The sequence below is a fragment of the Hemicordylus capensis genome, chromosome 15 (genome assembly GCF_027244095.1).
Source record: "Hemicordylus capensis ecotype Gifberg chromosome 15, rHemCap1.1.pri, whole genome shotgun sequence".
NCBI classification, from domain to species: Eukaryota; Metazoa; Chordata; class Lepidosauria; order Squamata; family Cordylidae; genus Hemicordylus; species Hemicordylus capensis.
Window position 1 is genome coordinate 3,498,444 of NC_069671.1, and position 6,983 is coordinate 3,505,426.

Sequence of the window (6,983 nt, forward strand, 5' to 3'; positions counted from 1 at the left end):
CTTCCGAATTTTACCTCTATGTTTCCATGTTACAACATGGTATGTGCGTTGGAAAAAAATGGCAGTATTTTCCCATTTTAGGCGGGCTGTCCCACGGTTCCCATGGTGTAATGTGATGTAATGTAGAGGGTTCATTCAGCAATTTGACGTTTCAATATCTAACCTCCTCTCAGCTTTTGAAATGATCTTTTTTAAAAAAAAAATGTTTTGGGGGTTCTTGCACAATGGTGCATCGGTGCGATTTTTTTTTTATTTACAACCGAGCGCAGCCCTTCCCTCAAACAAAACCATCCGAGTCCACTTATTTGTAGACCAGGCCTGCTCAACTTAGGCCCCCCAGCTGTTTTTGGACTACAACTCCCATAATTCTCAGCCACAGCAGCCAATAGCCAGGGATTATGGGAATTGTAGGCCAACATCTGCAGGAGGGCCGAAGTTGAGCAGGCCTGCTGTAGACCATACATGCTCCATCTGGGTGTTTGTGTTTTGTTCCAGCTGCAGGTTCCTTGGGAGGATGATCAGTCCTACTGCACTATACTCTGAGGAGACCCCCTTCCAGGGGGCAGGGCCAGCCCAAGATATTTTGCTGCCTGATGTGAAAGACACCTTCACCCACCACCGCTAAGGGCAGGCTTATGCAGCAAAAAGAGACCTTCAGAACCAACCCTGACAAACCGTTTCCTGGATGGCACCACTTCACTGCCCCCGCTCTCTGAAAATATCCCTGCACACAGAAAAGTAGCACTGTCAAGAAGACGAGTTAATCCCAGCATCCTTTCTGAAGCACTATATTTCAATGTGCAGGGGAAGCATTATATTTCTATATGCATCAGGGGCGGGGGGCTTGGTCATTGCAATTTGCAAGATAAACACAAAAACAGAGGCAGAGCCACCATTGGGCAAATGGGTTCAAGAGGCCCTGACACGCCCCTGTGTCAGATGTCAGATGCGGGGTGTGTGGTTTAGCTCTCAACTGGGGCCGCACAGCCCCGTTCGGGAGCTAAACCACGCCCCCACATCTGATGTCAGATTCAAGGGGCATGGCTAAATGCTCCCTGCATTAGATGCAGGGGTGGGGTGAGGGGGGCCACCGTAGCGGCCGAACACAGGCCGCCTCTGGCCTCCCTCCGCTCGTGCACAAAAGAGTTGTACAAATTAGAGAAGGAAGCTTAGAAAAGCTCCAAGCAGTGATCTTCAGTTTGCCAAGAGCTGGGCCTGCTTTGAACCAGGTTAAAAAAAAAAAAAAAGGAAGGAAGGAAAGCCCAAAGAGATCATTCACCCAATCAAAAACTATGTTTGGGAGCTGTGTGTGCTCCCAATTTTCAGTTGCATGGAAGCAAGGTAGGAAGAAAACCTGGGTAGCTTTTCCTCCTGCCTTGCTTCCACACAATCACTTCTAACCAGGTTTTCCTCTACCTTGCTTCCACACATCTGAAAATTAGGAGCACACTAAGCTCCCAAACCTGGATAGATTGTGTGAATGACCTCACTGAATAAACAGATAATATTAACTTTATTTTGTAAGGCCTGGCACATTTTGAGTGTGTGCTCGTCTTCAGAGGCAACTGTAAAAGCAAACAACATTTATGAATAATCATGACTAAAACTGACATAATTATAAGAAGTGCAAAGCCTCCATATGCAAAGCATTAATTCTGTGCATAATCCCACTGCTTGTCTAAAAAATGCTGACAAAATTTTTATATAAAAATAAACCATTAGTAAATATCAAACTATACATTACAGTAGTAACTCTAGGATATTTCCAGCTTAGATCAATCCAATGGCATACCAGCCTTTCTAGAATCGAAAGAATGAAAAGCGGGATAATTACCAATAATCAGAAATCCTTGATTTATATATATATTCTTAGTCTCTTTACCGGAAATTATATCCTGCACCAGCAGAAACCTCTGTGTCTATCCTCCAAAAGCACCTTTCTAAATAAATACTCTTCTGAAAAGCAATCAACTTTTGGTAAAGTGCTACTTTGAAGAAGAAAAAACTAAAGGAGTAATTAGCTCTTTTTAAAGAGAGTATCAGAAGTATCTCATTGTTTTCAAAGAGAAACATAATCCAGTCCTTCATTTAGCCCTTTAGTTGTGACAGTCTGTATTCACTGCATTTCTTTCCGCACCAGGAGCTTTTTCAGATGGCAACTTTACCATGACTTTACTTTGGGAGGGTGGGTGTGCAGTCACATATCGGCTAGATTTACCCCCAAAGTCCATACGATATTTCAGGGAGCACTTCACACACAATTCTGGTTTCCCCCCTCTGTAGTGGAACCTAGCCCGATTTATGTCCGGGGTTACAAGATCCTCTTTTCGCATCGGAGTATCCATTATGCCCCAAACATGCAGTAAAGCCTCTAAAGTCTGCTCTCTGAAAAGCCTCCAGTCAATGGTCATTTTATTATTATTAATAATAATAATAATAATAATAATAATAATAATAATAATTCAATTTCTATACCGCCCTTCCAAAACTGGCTCAGGGCAGTTTACACCTAGAAATAATAAATAAATAAGATGGATCCCTGTCCTCGTATCTTCCTCGTATCTTCTATCACTCAGAAGATGAACTCTGTAGACTTATCACTGTGTTCTACAAAATGTTCTACCAGTGGTTCTCCACTGAGCTTATTCTGAATGTTGCATTTGTGCTCACCAGTGCGTTTCTTCAAATTTCTGGAGTTTTTTCTGCATACAATAGTTTACAGTCATATTCAGATTTAATTACATAATCCACATAAGGTGTATTACATGTGGTGAAACACCTTAAGGTGTATGATTTGTTATCAATAGGGTTGCAGAAAAAGGATTATTTTTTTTAAACATGTCTACTTACAGTATATACAGTTCCCAAATGGGAAATGTCCCTGTGGAGAAGCTGATCCTGGTAGTAACTAGATTTCAAGGGTGTGTTACTGTTTTTTGTTCTTCTGTTTGTAACAAGTGGCTTCTCTCTACAACAACAACAAATATTTATATACCACTTTTCAACAAAAGGTTCCAAAGTGGTTTACATAGAGAGATAATCAATCAATCAAATAAAGATGGCTCCCTGTCCCCAAAGGGCTCACAATCTAAAAAGAAACACAAGACAGACACCAGCAGCAGTCACTGGAGGGACAGAACCAGATACTCTCCCCCTGCTCAGTAAAGACAATCACCAAATTTATTTATTTAACGCATTTCTATACCACCCAGAATGCAAGGATTATGACCTGGCCATGCAGGGTCTCACTGCGCAGGCTTCCCAGAGGCCTGGTGGGCCTCTGTGTGAAGCTGGATGCTGGACTAGATAGGCCAGGGACCTGATCCCGCAGAGCCTGTCTTTTGTTCTTATCCTATATAATAAAACCCTAAGGTACCTGCATCCGTGTCTCTTGCGGGTGTTCTGCGCATGCGTAGCGCAGAGGCAGCGGGCCTGGCCGCGGGGAGGCCAGAGGTGGCGGCGGTGCTTGAGGCGCACAGCCGGCTCCCCTGTTCACTACTCTTCTAGCGCCCGTTAAGGTAACGGGCTTAACAGTCACTAGTGACAAAATAAAGTGGGTGGGTGGGTGTATCATGTCTCCTCTGGTATCCAACATGTTTGCAATAGTCTTAAGTGCCTCAGATTGTGGAATACTCATATAGAAAGATTTTCTATAGAAGGAAACCACAACGTCCTGTTCCAGGACATAAGCAATCATGAATAATTTGTTAATAGATCCTATGGAGTCTCGTATATATGGTGGCAGAAACGAGGCTTCACTCTTAGGTTGGATACCTTGAGTTGCTTTCTTTGCAAAGTCTAACAGCACTTCTCATAAGAAGGACCAGTTGGCCAGTCACCTCCCCACCATGGCCAGGCCTGGGTGCGTCTTGAGAAGAAAGCAGATCCCAACTTTCCTCCTGCCCTGGGTGGATGAGCTCATCAATGGTACGAAGGGTTTGAAAAAATAATCCATGCATTGAGAAAATGGTTCCAAAATGGAATTATTTGCAGATATTATGGGCCCTTTCGGACACAGCGTGAAACCGTGGGTTGACGAACCTGAGGTTAATTCTTGAACCATGCAATTGTCTCGCAGATCTTCCAACATGGGTTGGGCAACCTCCAGTTTCAGGGCAGAGGAGCCCCTCCCTTTTCCTGATTGGCCGTGGCTGCATCCCAGCAAGCTCCAAAGCGCTATCATCACCAGACTGAGAACAAGGCATTAGCATGTCAGCAAGGCAGCAGTGATTGGCCATGATCTTCAAGGGGGCGTGCCCAGTGCAATCATGACTCTTCAGCATGGACTGCCCACCCTTAATGGGGAAAGGGCATCTAAACCCATTCCCTCTACTTCTTGCACCACTGTGGGACAGTTGGCAACCCTATCTGGGCATAGCCTCCACCTGAGATACCAGATGCTTAGCAAAGGGCTTAGCCAAGGGGAAAGGGTTCACGCTTGCTACCACAAGACCAGCTCTCCTCCCACAGGGAGAGGAAGCCAGAAAAATGAAAAGAGAAAAAAAAAATATGGGAAAGAGAAAGCTGTAATATACTCTTTGAAGAAGGCTGTGGAAATGGAAAGCAAACAGCACTCATCTTTAGCACTTTCAGTTTCCTTTTCTCCTTGCTTTCCCCTTGTTTGTAAGCAACAACCAACTTCCTTATTAAATCTCCATCGGCCCAAGTGCCAAGAACACGGTCTCCACGGTATCGTTTTTGTTCTGCATGGCACTGAACATGTCCAGCTGTTCCCTATGATGGCAGCTGGCAGAGAGAATCTGGTTAAGGGGGGGGGGCAGGGACAACAGGGGTTTTGAGTTGGAGTCTAGGCGGAAAGGGAGTCCATGCAGGGCTAGGATTTGAAAATTTGAAAATCGGTATCCCGAAGCATGCCATTCTTTTTCGGCTGAAAGGAGTTTTCCCAGAGAGCAAGCTTTACCGCGGGTTTTCTGCGAGGCTTTACTGCAAGTTTGAAAGTTGCCCCCCCCAAAACTGTGTGGAGAAGTTCCATGCGTTAAATAATTAGGAAAGTTAAACTTGTAGTACGTCTGTGTGATCTGGCCCTATTCAGACACACTGAATTATTGTGTGATTTAGCCCTATTCAGACATTATGTTGAACCCTCGTATGAGTGTATGGCATAAATAGGTACTGTCATTCACATGTTATGTTGTTGAACACTGGTACAGCAGATCACTTCTGATCTGTGCCCTGCATTTGAGAGGCCATGTTTACAATGAACACAGGGACAGACATTCACACGAAACGTGTACAGACATTCACACAAAACATCTGTCTACTCATACAACAGAATGCCTGAATAGGCATATATTGGAAAGTATGGGGAGGAGAACTGTTCTCGTGGTAGCAAGCAGGAATTGTCCTCTTTGCTAAGCAGTGTCTGCCTTGGTTTGCATTTGGATGGGAGACTACATATGAGAGCACTGTAAGATCTTCCCCTTCGGAGATGGGGGCCTTAACTCAGCGGAAGAGCATCTGTTTGCTTGCATGCTGATAGTCCCTGGTTCCTTCCTGGCAGCATCTCCAGGTAGGGCTGGGAGAGACTCCTGTCTGTAACTCTGGGAAGCAGCTGCCAGTCAGTGTAGAGTAGACGATACTGAGCTAGGACCAAGGGTCTGACTTGGTGTAAGGTGCCATGTTCCTAATGTCCTTACACAGAGAGTAAAGGACGTGTCTTTCTGGGGGCAAATGTAACATGGCTTTCAGTTTCAGGGCTAACAAAGCCAGGTGATCAGGGTGTCCGGCCTGAGGCTCAGCAGCTATTCTTGGACTTGATGTGCCTAAATACACTTTTCTGGGTTCTTGTCTGGGGTCTTTTATTAAGAATAACCAGACACAGGAGAAACTTTTCCAAGGCTTTAATTTAGTACTGCTGCAGACAGGTGGTACTCAATGGTTCTACAAAAATTGAGGACCCTGAATTACAGTCTCAATAGGTCTTTATACCGTAGCATAGTGCTTACACAGCTCGAATAAACATGTCACACAACAATGAGAAAACAGGATATGCCTTATCAACATGAGCCACAGACTTCTGTTTCCTAACTAAGACACCACTTTATCTTTACAAAGCTCTAAACTTCCGCTAAGTAAACACATTAGCTAAGCACTTACACAATTTTCACCTTTTGTGGATTCCAATACATCAGACTGAAGTCCCCCTCACCCACAATAAACTGCAGTGCTGGATGTTGGGAGTTGTAGTCCAACAGCAGCACAGCGGGAGAGCCTCGGGGTGGGCCACCACTGCAGCGGGAGACTCTTTGGGCACCTTAAAAATACAAATACCAGTGGTTAGAGTGCCGGACTAGGAGCTGGAGAGACCCGAGTTCAAACCCCCATTCAGCCATGAAACTGGCTGGGTGACTCTGTGCCAGTCACTTCTCTCTCAGCCTAGCCTACTTCACAGGGTTGTTGTTGTGAGGAGAAACCGAAGTATGTAGTACACAGCTCTGGGCTCCTTGGCGGAAGAGCGGGATAGAAAATGTAAAAATACATAAATAACAAATAGATAATAAATAAACATAACCAATACTTATATACGGCTTTTCAACAAAAGTCCCCTAACCCTAACCCTAACCGGCTTGCTTGCTTGCTCTGGCCCCTTTGTTGCAACCCTAACAGGTCTTCCCATCATGCAGGTTTACACAGAAGGGGTTCATCTGCAGCTTCGTCCCAGCAAGCGCGTTTAGCCCGACAACGAACGCAGCCGTCTTCCAGCTGCCACCAGGCTCCTCGCCTTTCCCCCGCACGGCTCTCCCCCCTCTTTTAAACGTTGCCGAGGAACTCTGGCCCGACCGAGGAGGACCCGCAAAGCCGCCTCGAGAAGTGCTCGGCGCGATCCCCCCGCCCCATCTCCCCACCCGAGGGACGTCTCTGTCCGTCCGGTTCAGATCAGTTTCAGTTTCGGTTTCCGCTTCGCTTTCCTTTTCTCCGCCGGCGGCGCCTGCTGGGGATCAGTTTTGTTTCGTCGGCAGCTC